The sequence below is a fragment of the Tetrao urogallus genome (genome assembly GCF_951394365.1).
Source record: "Tetrao urogallus genome assembly, chromosome: 19".
Lineage (NCBI taxonomy): Eukaryota > Metazoa > Chordata > Aves > Galliformes > Phasianidae > Tetrao > Tetrao urogallus.
In genome coordinates, this window is record NC_136832.1 from 10,276,776 (window position 1) to 10,293,354 (window position 16,579).

Here is a 16,579-nt window from a genome sequence, read left to right on the forward strand (position 1 = left end):
TGCTGGTCCATCTCTAGGTGCCAGCCCTTCTCCTCACCTGGTGGCACTGGCAGACAGCAGCTGCACCCGCTGCAGTGTGCCAGGGCTTCAGGTTTCAATCTGTCTCACTAGGGGGCTCCTTAGGCACGTGCTTGCCTTTGGGCAGGTACAGAAGGTGTTGCCTTTGGGGGGACTTAGGCACAGCCTCACTCACTTGAGGCCTTCCCCAGTAAAGTGGCGGTCATTTGCCTCCCTAAAGGACACAGCCCACGTCCTCTTGGTTCTGCCACTGTTGTTCTGTTCAGCAGTGACTGTGAAGGGACTGCCAGATATTTTACATTGGGAACTCTCTTTTTAAGTGAACACCCTATTTTTTAGCTGTGTATGGCTGTATTACTTGTATATTTATATATTCTGTATTTATGTTATCAAAATGTAGTATTTTGTAGTTGTCTGTTACAATTTGTTTAACTTGTAAAAATATGAATATGCTCTTTCACACGTAACCATCTGCCTTTCGCAGTAGCTTCCCCCTTCTTTCCTTCTGTGTCGGTAAAAAACCACCATAATGTATGTAGATCATTGTTGTTTTCTTTATTATTTAATTACTTGTCATTGTTAAATTATTTATTAGTGTTTTTAAATTTCATTTTGCTGATTTTATTTTCTGCCACTATGGCCTGGCAGCCACGATGCATGAGTTTCTCAAACATTATGCTTCCTCCATGTGCACACACCCACCCACAGAAAGACACTGAAGCAAAAACAGAAAAAGAAAAAAAGAGAGAGATTACACCTCAGTATATTTGTAAATAAAAGCAACCTGTAAACAAAACAGGATTTTCTTTCAGAGTGCAGTTCTTTCTTTGCTTTTGCAGACTGAAAGTGTTCTGTGTATACTGGGGGATGGCTCCACTGTTCTCTCAGGCCAGAAAACCAGGGGATCATTGCAACCGGGCACTGCATTGGTTTTTTCTCGGTGATGTGGAGCCATCTGCTTGATCCACTGAGCAGCAGAGGTGTAGAGGATTGTCAGTTTCTGATGTCGCGTGAACCGCTCCAGGGAAACACTGCATTAGTTCTTGCTGCTGCCAGCTGGGGAGACCAGCAGTTTGAGTGGATGTCCAGGACTCAGATAAGCTTGTGGAGGTAAGAGCTATTTGCTGCTGCTAACAGTGCCCTGGGTGCAGCCTCTAGCTGTCCTGCTGCTTCCTGGTGCTGGAGGTCCATTGAGGGAAGGATTACTCAGAGAACCCCACTGTGCCTGTGCCCTGACACAGCATATTCCCTGCTGACAACAGTCAGAAATGGAATTATCACACAAAGAGCTGTGATACGATCTTGTCTGCCTAGTTGTGTTGTAAGGCAACTTAGACACTGTTAATAGACTTCCTTCAAAGATTTATGTTGAAACTATTTTTAAGCTGAGAATTACGGTTTCCAACTAAATGCTGTTTCTCACCTACAGAAAGAATATGCTCAGTTTTCCAGAGATAAAAATAAAACGACTCAAGTTGAAAATGTATGGCCAAACCTTCTAGATTTTCATCAGAAACTATGAGAAAAGAACATTTTCTGAAAGATGTATTCTTTGAAGTGAAGCAAAGTGAAGCAAACACAGGTATGGAAAGTGAATCAGATCCAGAACTCCCAGCTGGAGAGCCTGGGCCAAAGTTTTTTAACCTTTTGCTCTGCTTATGTGTCACAGAAATGGCCATGTGGTTATTTTTTACTATCTTAAGCAATGCCATTTATCCTTAAGTGAAAAGTAAGCAGTATTGCTGACTTGGACAGGCAGTAACGCACAGAGCTTCAGGGGAATGAGGAAAACCCAACTGACAGCTCACTGTTGCCCAGTATTCTTGGACTGTCTCCTGAGCAGGTTCTGCTCCTCAAGCTTGCTGAGCATGGGGAAATAAAGCCAACTCAAACAACATTTTCCTGTCCTTCCTTGGCAGAGGAAATGTGCTGCTCTGTTGGTCCCTGCCACAGAGTGCTCATATTGGAAAACAGAGTGTTAGTATCCTTGATGTTTGGACTCAGAAAGCCCTCTCAGCTGCCAGTTGTTTCTGGTATGTGCAGGCAGCACACAAGGACCAAAGCACTACTATAGCCCTGCCCAATACCACCTACCTGTGGGTCCCTGAGCCTCCCAGGTGGCTCCAGGTTGCCCTTTGCAGTCAGCAGATCTGTGTGATCTGTGAGAGCCACTGGGAAGAATGGCAGAAGCACAGCCAGTGGCCCTGGAGAGGCCCAACATAACTGTCCAAGGATGTACAATTTGCATTTGAACCCCTCAGAAGCTATTCTCTCTTCACCTGCTTCACAGTCTCCTGCTAATGTGAGACTTGGTATTTTCAGTGAGTGAACAACTGCAGATTTATCTGAAATGAGAAGCTGGCCCTATACCAAAGGTGAAAGTTTGTCTGCTTGTTTAGCTGAGCAAGGACTGTGAGTGCCACACACACACTGTGTATGGCTGGGCCTGCCCAAGAGCTCAGAGGGCACCATCTGAAGAGCACAGCCCATCTCAGAGCAGATCCTGAGCCAGGCAGCTGCAGCAGTGCCCAGGATTGGGCTGGCAGGGCAGAAGCCCGGGCAATGCTGTGTGTGCACTGCAGTGGTTTCAAAGCGATCCAACAAGATCATTTATTGAGGCAAAACAGATGTGAGAGGAGAGATATTCTAAAATAGACAAGTGTACATAACTATTACCAATGAATTATAAAGTATTCACCTGATAAAGGAAAATCTGAGACCAATATATGCTGATGTCTTTGGGACAGTGTGAGCAGTAAAATTCAGCTGAAGTTTGATTGCCAGTTGCTATTCCTGTTGTCTGGAGACACTACATCTCTTTTCTATGCCTCAAGCATAAAGTCACAACTTTTATTCATTATTAAAAGTCAGCAGACACATTTTTACACTTGACCTGAAATCACCAAAAGAGGCAGCCCTGGTCCCACCCTCACTGCCAGGCACAGTCTTTCAGCACATCCTCTGCAGCCCATGTGCAGCAATGTGAGTTCATTTGTGTTGAAAAGATCCCACAAAGGACCAGAATGAAAGTGGTTTCCACTGCAACAGCGGCATAATCCACCTTGAGTTGTGAACACGTGGCTGCAAAAGCCAATGAGAGAAAAGAAATGCATTGGGGAAATAGGACTGGGCAGAGGGAAACCATGCTGTCCTTTCCCTCAGTGAGCCACAGTTTTACCACTGGGGATATGGTGCACCCCAAGGATGGCAGAGAGCTGCCTGGTCTTTCCCACTGCAGTTTGCACACGAAGTGTACATCATTGCACAGGGCATAGCACACCAAGATGTAGTAGCTCAGTGACATAATAAAAATTGGCCATAAGTAATCAATTTTTTTTTCAGTGTTTGCTAATTTAATTGCTGAGAATGCCCACATAGCTGATGAACACATGTATCTTTCTGCCAAAACTCACACCTCAGAACGCAACTGAAAGGATTGATCAATAATTGTCTTTGTTCCCAGTCTAAACCTTCTTTCTCTTTTGCTGTCCACCTCCAAATTGCATCATCTTGTCCCCCTCGTGCTTGTTATTGGTGGAATGGCACTGAGGAAAAATGATTTGCCATTAGCAATTGGTTTCACCTAAGTCAGAGTTAGCTGCTCAGATATTCATGCTCTGCATGCATGTAATATTTATGAAGAAAGAATTACTGAGTTGCCGACAGCCATTCTGAATCTCCCCAAAAATATAGGTAAAAGGAATCAGCAAAAAAAAAAAAAAAAAGAAAGAAAAAAAGAAAAAAAAGAAAAGAAAAAGAAAAAAAGGGTAAAAGATTAATACATTTGGGACTTGCTGTTCTGCATTGTTTGTGTTGTGTTTCTCTTTGGTGTCAGTGAGACGGAATGAAGACTGATTTATATGCCACAGCTGTAGCAAACAAAAGAAGAAGAGACCGTGGAAATGGCTAGAGGTAAAAATGCCGGTGCAAAGGGCTGAAGGCCTGCACCTGGGTACTGCTTCCCGCAGCCTACCCCGCCTTGGAGCACCTTGTAAAATCAGATTATCTGCTGGACACAGGAGTTCAAACAGCCCTTCAAAAGATTTGTCTTAATAATTGCTGCCTTATCTTAACTTCTGTTTTTTTATCAGCCAAACTGCTGCTGGGAGGCAGATCCCGAGGATAAGGTGCTGTCACTCTTAATTATTATTACCTCTCATAATGAAAACGCATTTGTTCATCCTTCTGTGCACTTGGAATTGGTGTAACTAATGAATGTTTTGTGTTTTATCAATATTTTAATAACATAAAAGAAACATTGTGAATATGACCGCACTGTATGAAATGATCATGCATTAAATGCTATTAAATACATAGTAAACTTGCTTCTCCTTTATTTGTATACAAATACAAACCAATTACTCGTTAAGAATAAAATATATTTTCATATTCTCAAGAAACCATTCCTTCCTGAAAACCATATTTTGCAGTTAAGATACTGTGGGTCTGTTTTCTGTCAAAGGAACGTGCTAATTAGCCATAGAACCTTAATGCATATTCTAAAATGAGAGAGGTGACAGAGAATGGGATTTCTTTGTTCACTTATGACAGGAAAACAGAGCAATTCTCTTTGGAAGACCACTAATGAATTTGACTTGTAATGTTTATCAAAGCAATATCTGCCATTTGCATTTTCAAAATATTTTTTTCTCGTATTTTGAGAATTAAACATGGATTTCTTGAATGAAGAAAAAGCTTGCCTTTGGTTGTAGCTGAAGAAGAAGTTATGTTCAGGAAAGACCCTTTGTAACCGTCTCCTTGCTGGGATCTGGTGTCACCTCTGGTGGTAGCTGAGATTGGACTCATCCCGGCCAACACATCACTGCATCGTGCTGCACCCAAACATTTCCGCATCACGGCTTATGCAGATCACATTACGAGTGAGATGTGTTGCTTACTATTGATGACCAGAGCTTCACCCAAGCTGGAAAGGAAAGAGAGTAATACTGAGTGGAGAGTGACATAAAACACAACGTAAACCAGAGCATGCATTTTTCACTAGCTCTTGATAGAGTATTTATTTCCCTTTTGCTCTTCTCTACCCTCTGGACTTTCATTCACAAGTATTCTTTTAACCTTTAGCTAACAGCAGGGCATCATATTCCGTCTTTGTTAGTCAAAAAGGAAATAGAGTAATGATATTTTTTTTTAAGCTGTTGGGATGGTGTGTCTGCAAGGAAGCATGTGGGGGGCTAAGGAGAGATCTGCTCACCGAGAAGCAGGCCTGCCCACCAGCTGTGCCAGCTGGTCGCTGAGTCACTGGTGGTGAATACCACGTCCATTCTTTGCAGCAGAGACAGCAAGAGTTTGCTCAGACCCTGACATAGTCAAGTGATGTCCAAAGGAAAAAGTCTTCAGATGACTGGCAGATAATTGCAACACAAAGACTGACACGATGGAGCTGTGAACAGAGCCCAGAAGGCCTGACTCCAGCACTCAATTGAATGTCTTCAGTCAGGGACACACAGATTTTCCTTATTATCTCTTGCTTTTCTGTCCTTCCCTCTTTCAAAAAAAAATTGTTCTGTATCCTGTTATATTCTACTTCTTAAATGACTTATTCAGTATTCTCATAGTTTTGGTAGAGTTGAGCCGTTTTTTAATATGGGTAGTATAAAAAGGGCTGAAGTCTTTCTTACAGTTTTCTACTTGAAATATTATTTCCTGTGTAAGAAGTCAACTTCCTTCTGGGAGTATCAGGACTATGGCGGCCTTGAGACAACTTTTTCTAAAACTACTTCTAGCTTTTTTGCTGCTTCATTCAAAAACATTGTTTTGGAAGCTGTAGAGAGAAGATGTGACACTTCTAGGCACGAATTTCCCTAAGCTGCTCATGGGCGGGGGACCATCCTGCAGACACACAGTGCAGGCTGCTGCAGCTGAGGACATGTGCCACCGTGTTTAATGCTTTTCTGAGGAGGATGTTTCACAACACAGAAGCCTGTGTTATTAAAATGAGGAACATGGGATAAGAAATGCTCTTTTTTTTTTTTTTTTTTTTTTTCACACTCATTCCTTAATTACCATGACCTCTCTGCAGGAGGAAGCATGTTTGTGGGTGTTGTGTAATGGTTATTACCCACACCAACAGACAGCAAAGACAGGCAGCTCTCTCCTAGGCTCCCCACCATCCCTCCCTCATTACCAACACTACTTAATAATGCTTTCTTAATTTGTTTCTTTGTTCAACTTGTAACAAGTTAACTGCTGTCCAGCGAAGCATAGTGAGTTACTGCCCATCAGATGGCCTGTATCAGCTGTGGGTTCCCTCACACCTGAGCTATCAAATTAACATCAGTAAGGATCCACTGATAAGCCCCACACAGAAGTGCTCCCTATGAAGCCCATACAGTTTTTTATCTTTCTCTACACCTTAGTGCTATGCAAAAACTTTCTGTTTTAGGACTGAGTAATTATACTCTTGATGGCAACAGTGCTCATGCAGGACAGAGCACTGCCTGTCTGCTGCTTACTGAAGCTGGCAAAATACGTGTGACCGAGCAGAATTAACCACAAAGACCTGGATAACCTAATTGCCTCTTTTCATTAGTATAATGAGCAAGAAGCCCTGGGATCTCTACAGTATGTTGAGAGAAACAAAGGTGGCTTTGAAGATACATTACTAACAGGCAGCTCCAGGGACGTATCAGAAAAAAACTGCTTCATATGGTGACATGGCCCATGTCTGAAATCTGTGCATCCAAAGAGGGCCATTTTTGCACAGTTTCCTTGATCCTTAATGTTGGTGGTTTGAAAAGGAAAGCTGGAACCAATGTGCCACTAATAGGTTGTCTGCCTGACTTCCAATGGCAGGACAAAGAACGAATCTCCTAAGGGCACTTCGTGATTGCTTCTCCCTTTAATTTGCAGTTATCTTCTGAGAACACTATCGAATGCAGCCTTCGTTCACATTCCAGTTCATGGAAAAAAAAAAAAAACAAACAAAAAAAACCTGTTGCAATCGTATATCTCACTCTTAAAAGATATTCCTGTTCTTGATACAATATCAGTTAGCTTGTAAAATGCTTAGTGTGGAAAATGCTAGATGGGTATGAAATCCGATTGCTTGTACGACTGAAGCAGCAGTGACCTTCCACATACTGATGGCACACTGTTGCTGCAGTTCTGATAAAAAGAGACTGCATCTAGAGACAAGAGCAGCCAGACAGTATAATTTTCAATTGCTGTGGTGATGCAATCTGCAGAACGTAATGGACTGCAGCTTTGCTGAGATGACCAATGGCCTTAACTTCCTGGTAAATCTGTGTTTGATCTATGTTTCAGTGAAACTAATGCATTTTAGTGATGCTTGTAGCAGAAATTGCCTGTTTCTTCACTTTCTTAATCTCTAAAACTTTGGAAAGACCTTTAAAGCATGGAAGATTCCTGCAAGACAACTAAGAAAAGGCGTGAAATAGAACAGGCTTTTGAAATCTAATCTTCTCCAGCTTGAAGTCGAGGTAGTGCTAGGCTGTTGACAGTAGGTCTCTGAAGACTTTCAATGTACTTTTTATTCCACAGCTCTGGCACCACATAGGAAATTAATTCAGCGACAATATTTTCATTAGATTATAACCTGAGTTCTCAATCTTAGGCACATTTGTATGCTTGTAATACATTCTAATTACTTGTAAAGAATAAGTCTATGTGCTGGTTGGTTTATTGAATATATTAAATTAATGAATAAATAAATTTATCTCCATGCTGGGAATGCCACTCGACGTCAAAACTTGCCACAGAAGGAACCAGAAATGCATTCACTTGTGATTTTGGTAAATGATATGGTTTGTATTGTAGATGGACTTTTCTGTCTCACAAGAGCAATGATTGAAAATAGCGTGAAAAACTTTTTTTCTCAGCTCTCCCCTCCCCCGTGGCTCTCTCTGGTGGTGAGACTTTGTTATAACGACGGCGGGGAGAGTTTTTCCTTAAGCTCAGCACCTCACATGGCTTCTCTGGGATGGAGCTCTCAGAATGTTGGCCCTCTCACTCGCCTATTGTCTTGTATTACTAAGTTCTGCAGAGTAGGATGGAATCAATATATATATGAATTAAAATTGTCGCAACAATGGAAAAAAAGTGGCAGGTTTTAGCATATAGTTTCTGTTGTATCCTTTTCTGTTTACCATGTTGTATTTCAATTATTTTCATTTTGCATGGAACAAAGTCAGTAGAAGTGACCGTTTTCTCAGAAGATGGGAAAATCACTGTCATAATCACTACTCAGAACTCTTGAAATTGCAACAGTATAAAGTTCAAGTTTCTCCATTCCTTCAAGCGCAGAGAAACAAAAGCCTCATATTCCCTTCTTCTTCAGTGATTTGTTCAGTGACGTTCAGTTGTCTTTGGAGTGTTCTTTTCATAGAATTATTTTCTCCTCTGGCCTATAAGGGAAAAAAGTGCAGATCTTAGCATGCAAGCAAACAGATGTGATGTTCTGGCATTAACTCCAGTGTTGTTCCCTGGAGTGCCCACTCTGAGAGTGCTTTGGTTTTCAGGGAAACACTCTTCATTTCTCAGAACCATTGCATCCCCTTCAAGTGCACGGTTTTCTGACAAAGCCTTCCAAAATCCTGCTTCAGGATTGCTTTCAGATAGTGGGATTCTGTCACATCAAGAACAACGTCCTCAAAAGTGCCTACAGAAGACATGGGACGCCGGGGATTTTATATAGGAAAAATAATTCCTTGTGCTTCTCAAAGAAAATGGAGGTGAGATTCCAGAGGCAAAAGAAAATAGGATTCTGGTGCTGAAGATGAAAAGAGAATGAACATTTCTTTTCCAGCCTCTTGAAATAAAATCAGCGGAACAAGAGGATGTGGGATATTTTTTGTGGTGGGTTTTTTTTTCCCCCATTATTCTTATTTTTATTCATTTATTGTGCTGTTCAGGCTGCAAAACTTTGTTGAAGAGCTTCACCCATGTGAAAATGCATAACCCCTGTCAACCTGCCAAGTGAAACTTTGGGTGATCAGCTACATGAATGCTGGTAGCACAGGATAAAGCTGCCTTTGGCTACTTTCAATTACACACCCAATTCTTTTAAGACTTCTGAATATTTGGGAAAGGAGAATATGCAGAACTTGTTTGTTTACATCTGATTGTGCGATGTTTTCAGATTTCTCAACCGCCTTTGGAGCATGTGAGCACAGCCCTTCCCCTTCCACATACCTGGCAGCTCTGCCAGTGCAGTAAATGACTCCTTTCCAGGAGAAGGGAATTGTGTCAGGCTGACATTGTGCAGTGTTTCGTCATTTATTTCAACAAAGTGGGAACTGGAGTAGAGACAGGCATTAAACAGCAAATGCTTTGCAAAGCAAAGTGTCAGATACTGATGCTACAGTGATGATTCAGGCAGCCTCAGGGGGCATTACCTATGTGTGTGCTGGGATGGGTTGAGGAAAGTGTTGTAACTAGGAGCAGATCTTAGTCTTTAATCTTTCAGGTACTGCTGGAAACATGGCCAAGCACTGACGGGTTTGGGTGCCAGGCAGAACGGGTGCCAGGCAGATGGAAGTGAACTCAGTTTCCCTCTGGCCTCCACATAGCCAGGACTGCCATCAGTTGGCTTCCTGAGGCTCTGGGTTGTTCACTGCATAGCAGTTTTGCTGCTCATTTTCTTCAAAACTGAAATATTTTTTATAGCTATGGATAGCTATAGATGCTTTCAGAATGGCCTGCCATTCTTTCTATATCCAATTTTAAGCGAGACTTTTGGATGAAGAACTTACTGAAGTTGATAGCTTAGTTGCTTTGAATTTCTGTACAGCTTTCTGCTCCACAACAGAGCGATGCTGAGCCTGCACCAATTAGCCCAAATTACTGTAGGTACAGAAAGCACTTTCATTCTCATAGTACCTTGGTTGTCTCTACACAGAGCTACTCCAAAGATGTGACCCAGGGGCATCGTAGTAATTTTCTGGACATTAACTACCATGTTCCATATACTATTCAAACATGCACACTAAAGATGTTATTGCTTTCAGTAGTTTTCACTTTCCATTACAGAAAGCTGTACCATTTTCTTTTTAATCTTCCCGAAACACCCAATAGTGTTCAGATGCTTAAAGGGCACACAGGAGAACCAGGCCATCAAAGCTTACATCCAGATGTCCAGGGCTTAACTGTTTAGAGCTGTTATGCCTTCTGGCAAGTCCATCTAGATTCTCTAGTCCCTGTTCTCCCTGGATGCTGCTTTCCCTCATGTTACTTTACTAACACCAATGAAATTACGCACCCTAAAAGAAACCAAAGGGGTAAAGAAGACTGTGCTGCTCCTAGTAGCAATACCAGTGAAGCCTCAATTACCTTTCAGATAGCAGTTTCCAAAAGCTGGAGCTGGTATTTTCTAGTCTGGAATATTCATATTTCAGTAGCGAAATCAACGATTACACCACAGAACAAAAAACCAAAACTCCACAGACTAAGTAGATAAAAATGAATAGTTTTAATCAAATTAATGGAATAATATTTTATCCATCATCACTAATTTGCTTTGCCAAACTTTTCCTTATAACACTGGAGAAAAAAAAAAAAAGAATTTTTAATTCAGTGAAAAATCTGGCAAACTAGAATGAAACACAGAGGTGGAAAATAACTAAAAAATTCTAAGTATTAGTTTCAAACCAACTGTATAAATGAGTAGTAAAGTTTTTATTAATGAAATACAATGACAACTTGAACAATAGTTCATTGAGTCCCACTGCTTGACCTGCTCAAGGCTAACCAAAAGTCAAAGCACTCAATGAAGGCACTGTCCAAATGTCTCTGAGCACTGACAGTGCGGGGCACCAGTTCTATACTGCGGAACCCAGAACTGCACACAGCATTCCAAGTGAGGCTGCCTCAGTTCTGAGCCTAGCAGGGGGATCGCCTCAATTGCTGGCCTGCACTGTGTTTGGCATGCTCCAAATCCCTTCCCAAAATGAATACTTCCATATTTGAAATTAATTAGATATTTACCTAGAATTACATTTCTATGTAATCATTATTATTTCTTTTTTCTGAAGTAAAATCAGGAAGTCTGAGTAAGGTCATTTTTTTTCCCCAAAAATATTATTGCAAGGCTACAGCATCTCCTATAAACCTGTCCTGATTTTCATGTCTCTTTCCTTCCTCACAGATATATAAAATTGGTCTCCTTGCTTCACTCTGACAGCTTGAGGATTTTGTGCACTTTATTTCCCCCCAAGTAAAAGATACCCAACTTTTACTTTGCAATATCAAAATCTGACCAAGATCCAGAATGGAGGCCAGCAATAGCATATCAATTTCTCACTGAATGCTGAGTGGCAGCTTTTCCTTATTCATTTGTGTACCCAGGGCCTGCAAGTTACATCCAGATTCAGCAGTGATGGCTCCTGAAACAATCTCGAGGAGGCAGTTATACCTAGTCTTCCTCTGGGCCCAGGCATGCAGATGCAGGCAGTTTTAGGCAGTTGCACCTGCACTGCCAGCGGGAGCTGAGTGTGCAGAGTTCACTGGCACACTGTCTGACAACAGCAAGCTTAGAAGAACCTGGCTGTGAATGATGGAGAATACACTTGATTATGAATCTAGGATACATCCTGTGATCAATGAAAAGATGAGTGATAGACCTCACCTGAGATAAAAGAGATGCATGGTGTATACACACGGACATACAGTGGGAAAGCATTTTTCAGGTAAAGCACAAATGATAAAAGTGCCCCATGTGCTCCACCTGTAGGATGTCATGAAATCAGCATTTCCACAGTTAACTCAGTATGCACAAGAAAATGCCTATGGTAGAGCATCTTTGTTTGAGCTGGGGCAGAGCTGTTTTCTTCAGTGTCTGCTGTGATGCCATGTTTTGGTTCAAGGAGGAAAACAGTGTCATTGCACTGAGGTTTATAGCTTCTGCTAAGCAGTGCTGTTTGGAGCCAAGGCCATTCTTAGTGACAGGCCCAAGGAACTGGGAGGGAACAGAATCAGGACAGCTGACTTAAGCTAGCCAAAGGGATATTTCATACCATATGATATCATTCAGAAGGAGTTCTGAAGGAGGTGGGAGTTTGTCTTGCTCTCTTTCACTGCTCAGAGGGCTAGCTGGGCAACAGTCAGAGTGGTGAGCAATTGTTTGTGCTTCACTTGTTATAAACATTCGTATATATATGTATATACACACATACATGTTTGTCTTAATTATTATCCTTTTCCTTTTCTCTATCTTAGTAAATAGTTCTATCTCAACCTCAGTTCTACTTTGCTTTTTTATTTTAAATTCCTTCCCCCATCCCACTGGGAAAGAAAGGTGTACAGGAAATGCTAAGTCATGGCCTGAAACAGTGATTGAGCATCTGGTGGGAAGGCAGGGCCAACCCAGGGGAGCTCAGGTGCGTGCAATGTACCTGAATGACCAGAAGGGCTGGAGCCAGGATCTACCCCTGCCCAGACCTCATTTAAGGGTTGGCAGTAGAAGCATGGGCCTTTTGCTGGAGACTGTTGAGTATCAGAGGTCTTACAAAGATAAGCAGGTTTTTTTTTTTTTTTTCCCCTTCATTTCTGTGTTCACAGGCTGCGTTTTGGCTTATCCTCACATGCTATAGCCAAAGCCTTTGTCACCCTGCTATTATTGCTGTATTTTCCATCACATCATAGTGTAACAGAGGGAAGTGAGAGAACGATTCCCTTATGCTCAGCTACCTGCTGGGGTAAACCACAACATAGAGGAGGGGCTGGCATATTCAGGGTACAGGCAACATTGGCAGCAGAATCTGCTGTGTCTCTCCCAGAACTGGACTACTACTTCAGGTGCTGCTTTATTAATTCTGAGTAGAGGGGGAAGATCACTGGGATCACCTCCTTCGACCTGTTGGTGATACTTAATACAGCCAAAGATACTATTACGCTTTCTAGTGTCAAGGTCACATCTGCCCCATGTTCAACTTGGTATCTACTAAGACCCCCAGAAAGTATTCTGCCAACCTGCTTTCCAGCAGCCCTCTGTTTAGTCAGCTGCTACCCAAAACAACTGTTCTAGGATGCATTTTAGAGCAAAATTTGAACGATTTCTCAAATATGAATTACATTCTTTTCTTCCTAAGTAGGCATGCTTGTCTTTATTGTGCAAACGCTGTGGCTACTGAAAGGATAATCTTGCTGTGTTGGTAAGTGCAGTGTCTTCAATGACCCTTTGGTCCATCTCTGCGAGCACTAATGGAGTGCTGGGCTTTGTTCAACAGAATGGAAGTTCAGATGAAAACTGTTGTTATTTAACCATGTGGAGGACATTATACTCACTTTGAACTTCCTGAGTCATTCGGAGCCATAAACAGAATTAAATATTTCTAGGTACTCAGCTCCTGCAAGTAAAACTCAGGGAGGCCCATTTCTAAGTATCCATATTCATTATACAAAGATCCCACCTATGTATTTCTGTGATTCTCAGGAGTCCTGTGTGTTTTGGAAAGCACTTAGGACCTGCACCCTCAGGCTGGAAGGAGACTGTGCTCCCAGTCACACAGATCAGGGTGTTCCTTGGAGCTGGATAAGTTGATATCTCACTTTAATCTATTGCCATTTTCAAGAATGTACCAGACCTCCCACATGCTACCTCTGTTACTCTGTTATCTAGGAACTTTGAGTCTTGCACATTACCAATAGTGTCCTACTGTGACACCAATACTTCAATTTTAAGTGTCAGGCTAGTAGTAAAGTGTTGGCAGATGATGACATAGACAATATTTGCGATCTTTTTCAATTTCAGAGGTGTCTTTTGAAAAAACTTAAGTTGCAACAACAAAAAAAAATCAAAGAAATATATTAAGTAATCAATCACAGTGATTTTTTCCCATATGTATGGAGTTTTAACAAGGAACATCATCACTGTATTTATTACATATCATTCTTTTGTATGAGATCTTATGCGGAAACTAAGCAGGACAGAGAGACCAAGAAAAACTTGCTGTGTGGCTGGCAGACAAAGAGGAGATAACAGATAGGTAAAGAGATAAACAACAAGAACATCTCTATTTTAAAAAAGTATAATATTTCATTGAAACTGAAAAAAAAAAAAAAAAATTAAAAAATAAGTAATTTACTAGATTACATTATGAAACTACCACAGACTACTACTCTGCAGGAAAAGCTTTCCTTCTTTTCTAATACTGTTATGGAATAACTTTCTTCCATGGATTCAGGTGAAACAATGATTTTCAGTCACTTTCAGTACTGATCATCTGTGAACTCACAGGCTAGAGAGAGATGGCATTGTTTAGATGGTGAGAGAATGCATGCTAATAAAGAATTTGTTTTTGAAATAATTACACGTTCAGTGTTTGATGGAAAACTGGGATTACAAACGTTACAAGGAGCTGAAACTTGATCCTCGAGGTTCCTTCCAACCCAAGCCATTCTGCAGCACAAAACCTCCCTTCACCTCTTTCACAGAATTCTCAGAGCAGAGCCATAACGGAAAACTCCTAAGAGGAAAAGGTGAATTATGGTCTGAGTTGTTTCTTTTTCTCTTCTCTACCTGAGCCTTCACGCAGTGCGAGCTGATTAAGCACAGAGGCACAGGACTTTCCCCTGGAATGCACATCAGAAATGCCAGTGAATGTTTCATTCTGTCCAGTCAGCCCAGCTCTTAGTGTTTCAGACTTTGGTTGCTATAACAGTGTTGTCTGTTACCATTAAAGTCTATCAGATTGCTAATGTAATCACTGAAAGGAATGTTACGGGAAGGATGAGCTGTGAGTTTCAGTGAAATTAATTAGACACTATTTTAATTGATGTTCAGTAGTATTTTGGCACATAGAAGCCCTCTGGAAATCCTAGACAAGGCCAGTGGGTGATCCACCATTTCAGCACTGTGCTCAGTAATTTTATCCTCAAACAATTTTAGTTTGGGACACTCCCAACATCTATCTCACAAATTACCTATGGAGTCACATCCCCTGCAGCACTGGTAGGATATTGTATCATGCATCTTTTTCAGCTTATGACTGGAAAAGATAAGATCTGAAAAAAATTTGATGGTGAGGTAGGTGATGAAATTCTGCTGCTATGTTAGAATATATAAGGCAAGAACTGTTGAGTTCTGAATATGTATTCAATTTCCACAGGTTTCTAGGTGACTATCTTTTGCAAGAGTACAAGCATTCATATGCAGATGGAACACACTAACTATCAATAATCCAACGACATTAAAAGAATCAGGAAATATGCTATTCCAAAATAGGAAACGGAGTAAGAGTCATTCATACCTTTAACATTAGACACAGGAGAATTTGAGATTGCCAATGCTGGGAAAGGTAAGAAAAACACTTATCTCAAGTTTTATTTATGTGTATAGGTAAACACAACTCAAATGAGTCCTTTAAAGATGTTTATCAACCTGTACAATGAAGGCATGAAAACAGTTATTCAGCAGCAAAAAGAAAGGGGAAGAACACCTCAACGTGGACTTTGCTCTAGCTCCTTCGGTACAGTCTGTTAAAAGAGCTCATGTTTATTTTAGCCATAGCATTGGCACTGTACCTTAGGTATTCAGTGCAGATGGTAAGATGGATGGTTTCTTCAATTTATATGCAGAACAAATGAAGTTTAGCCAACACCTGTGATAGACTGCATGAAAGGTAGCCAGGTGTTGGGAGGCTCTTGGTAGTGGTATGCCTTATGGAAAGAAGGCTGCTATGCAGTGATTTACTGTAGGGCCCAGTTGAGCAGTCCGTGGGGGAGCAGGCAAGAAGGTTAGGTTGTAATGAAACACGCGTACTCTGCATGGTTATCTCTATCTCTTGCTGTGACACAAGTGGGAAGAAAGTGGACATGTTCGGATCTGCTTATTTTCTCCTAGGAAGGAAAAAGAGATATAAAAACAGTGAGGAAAAAATATCCTTTACTTTCAATGTATCTAAGTCAAACACACCAGAAAACAATATTCCAGCAATATAAAACAGGGAACTAATTTCTGATCATCATTTTCTGATGGCTTGTCCATCTGCAGCTGAGCCAGTCCTACTTGTTAGCTCTTGAATGGAGAGCTACCTGCCAGAGGCCAGGTGGAACTGGTAGCAGAACTTGCTGTCTTGCACCAGGGCAATCTGTCATCTGAACACGGAGCAGGACTTTGCTCTGTAAAAAGGAACCTGCCTGAGGAAATCTTGCAGTGGGGCAGCACAGCCGGTACAATAACCAGCTCCCCCCACTCCATCAAGAGTGCAGATTCAGGTCTTACGTCTGAAATATTTGTTTCTCCTCCCTTTTACTCCACCGTGCATCTATATTTCTAAGCAGAGGCATTATGCCTTCTTCCGTTTTACCTTTCAATGAAGCAAACCGAACAAAGAAGTATCAAGCCCCTGAACATCAATGGAGAGAATGCATGCATATTCTTGGGCTGTCTATAGACCAAACTATAGACCTAACATCCTGAGATGCAACAAACGCAGCTTTCCTATTGTCTTGGTGACACCAGCTGAGCTGAGAGGAATGGCCCAGGGGCGGGGGAGAGGAGGATCAGCTGTGGGCCTGATCCCAGCTGCATCCAACCAGCTTTGTTACAGGCAACAAAGAGCAGAAGAAAAGACTTTTGTCCTTT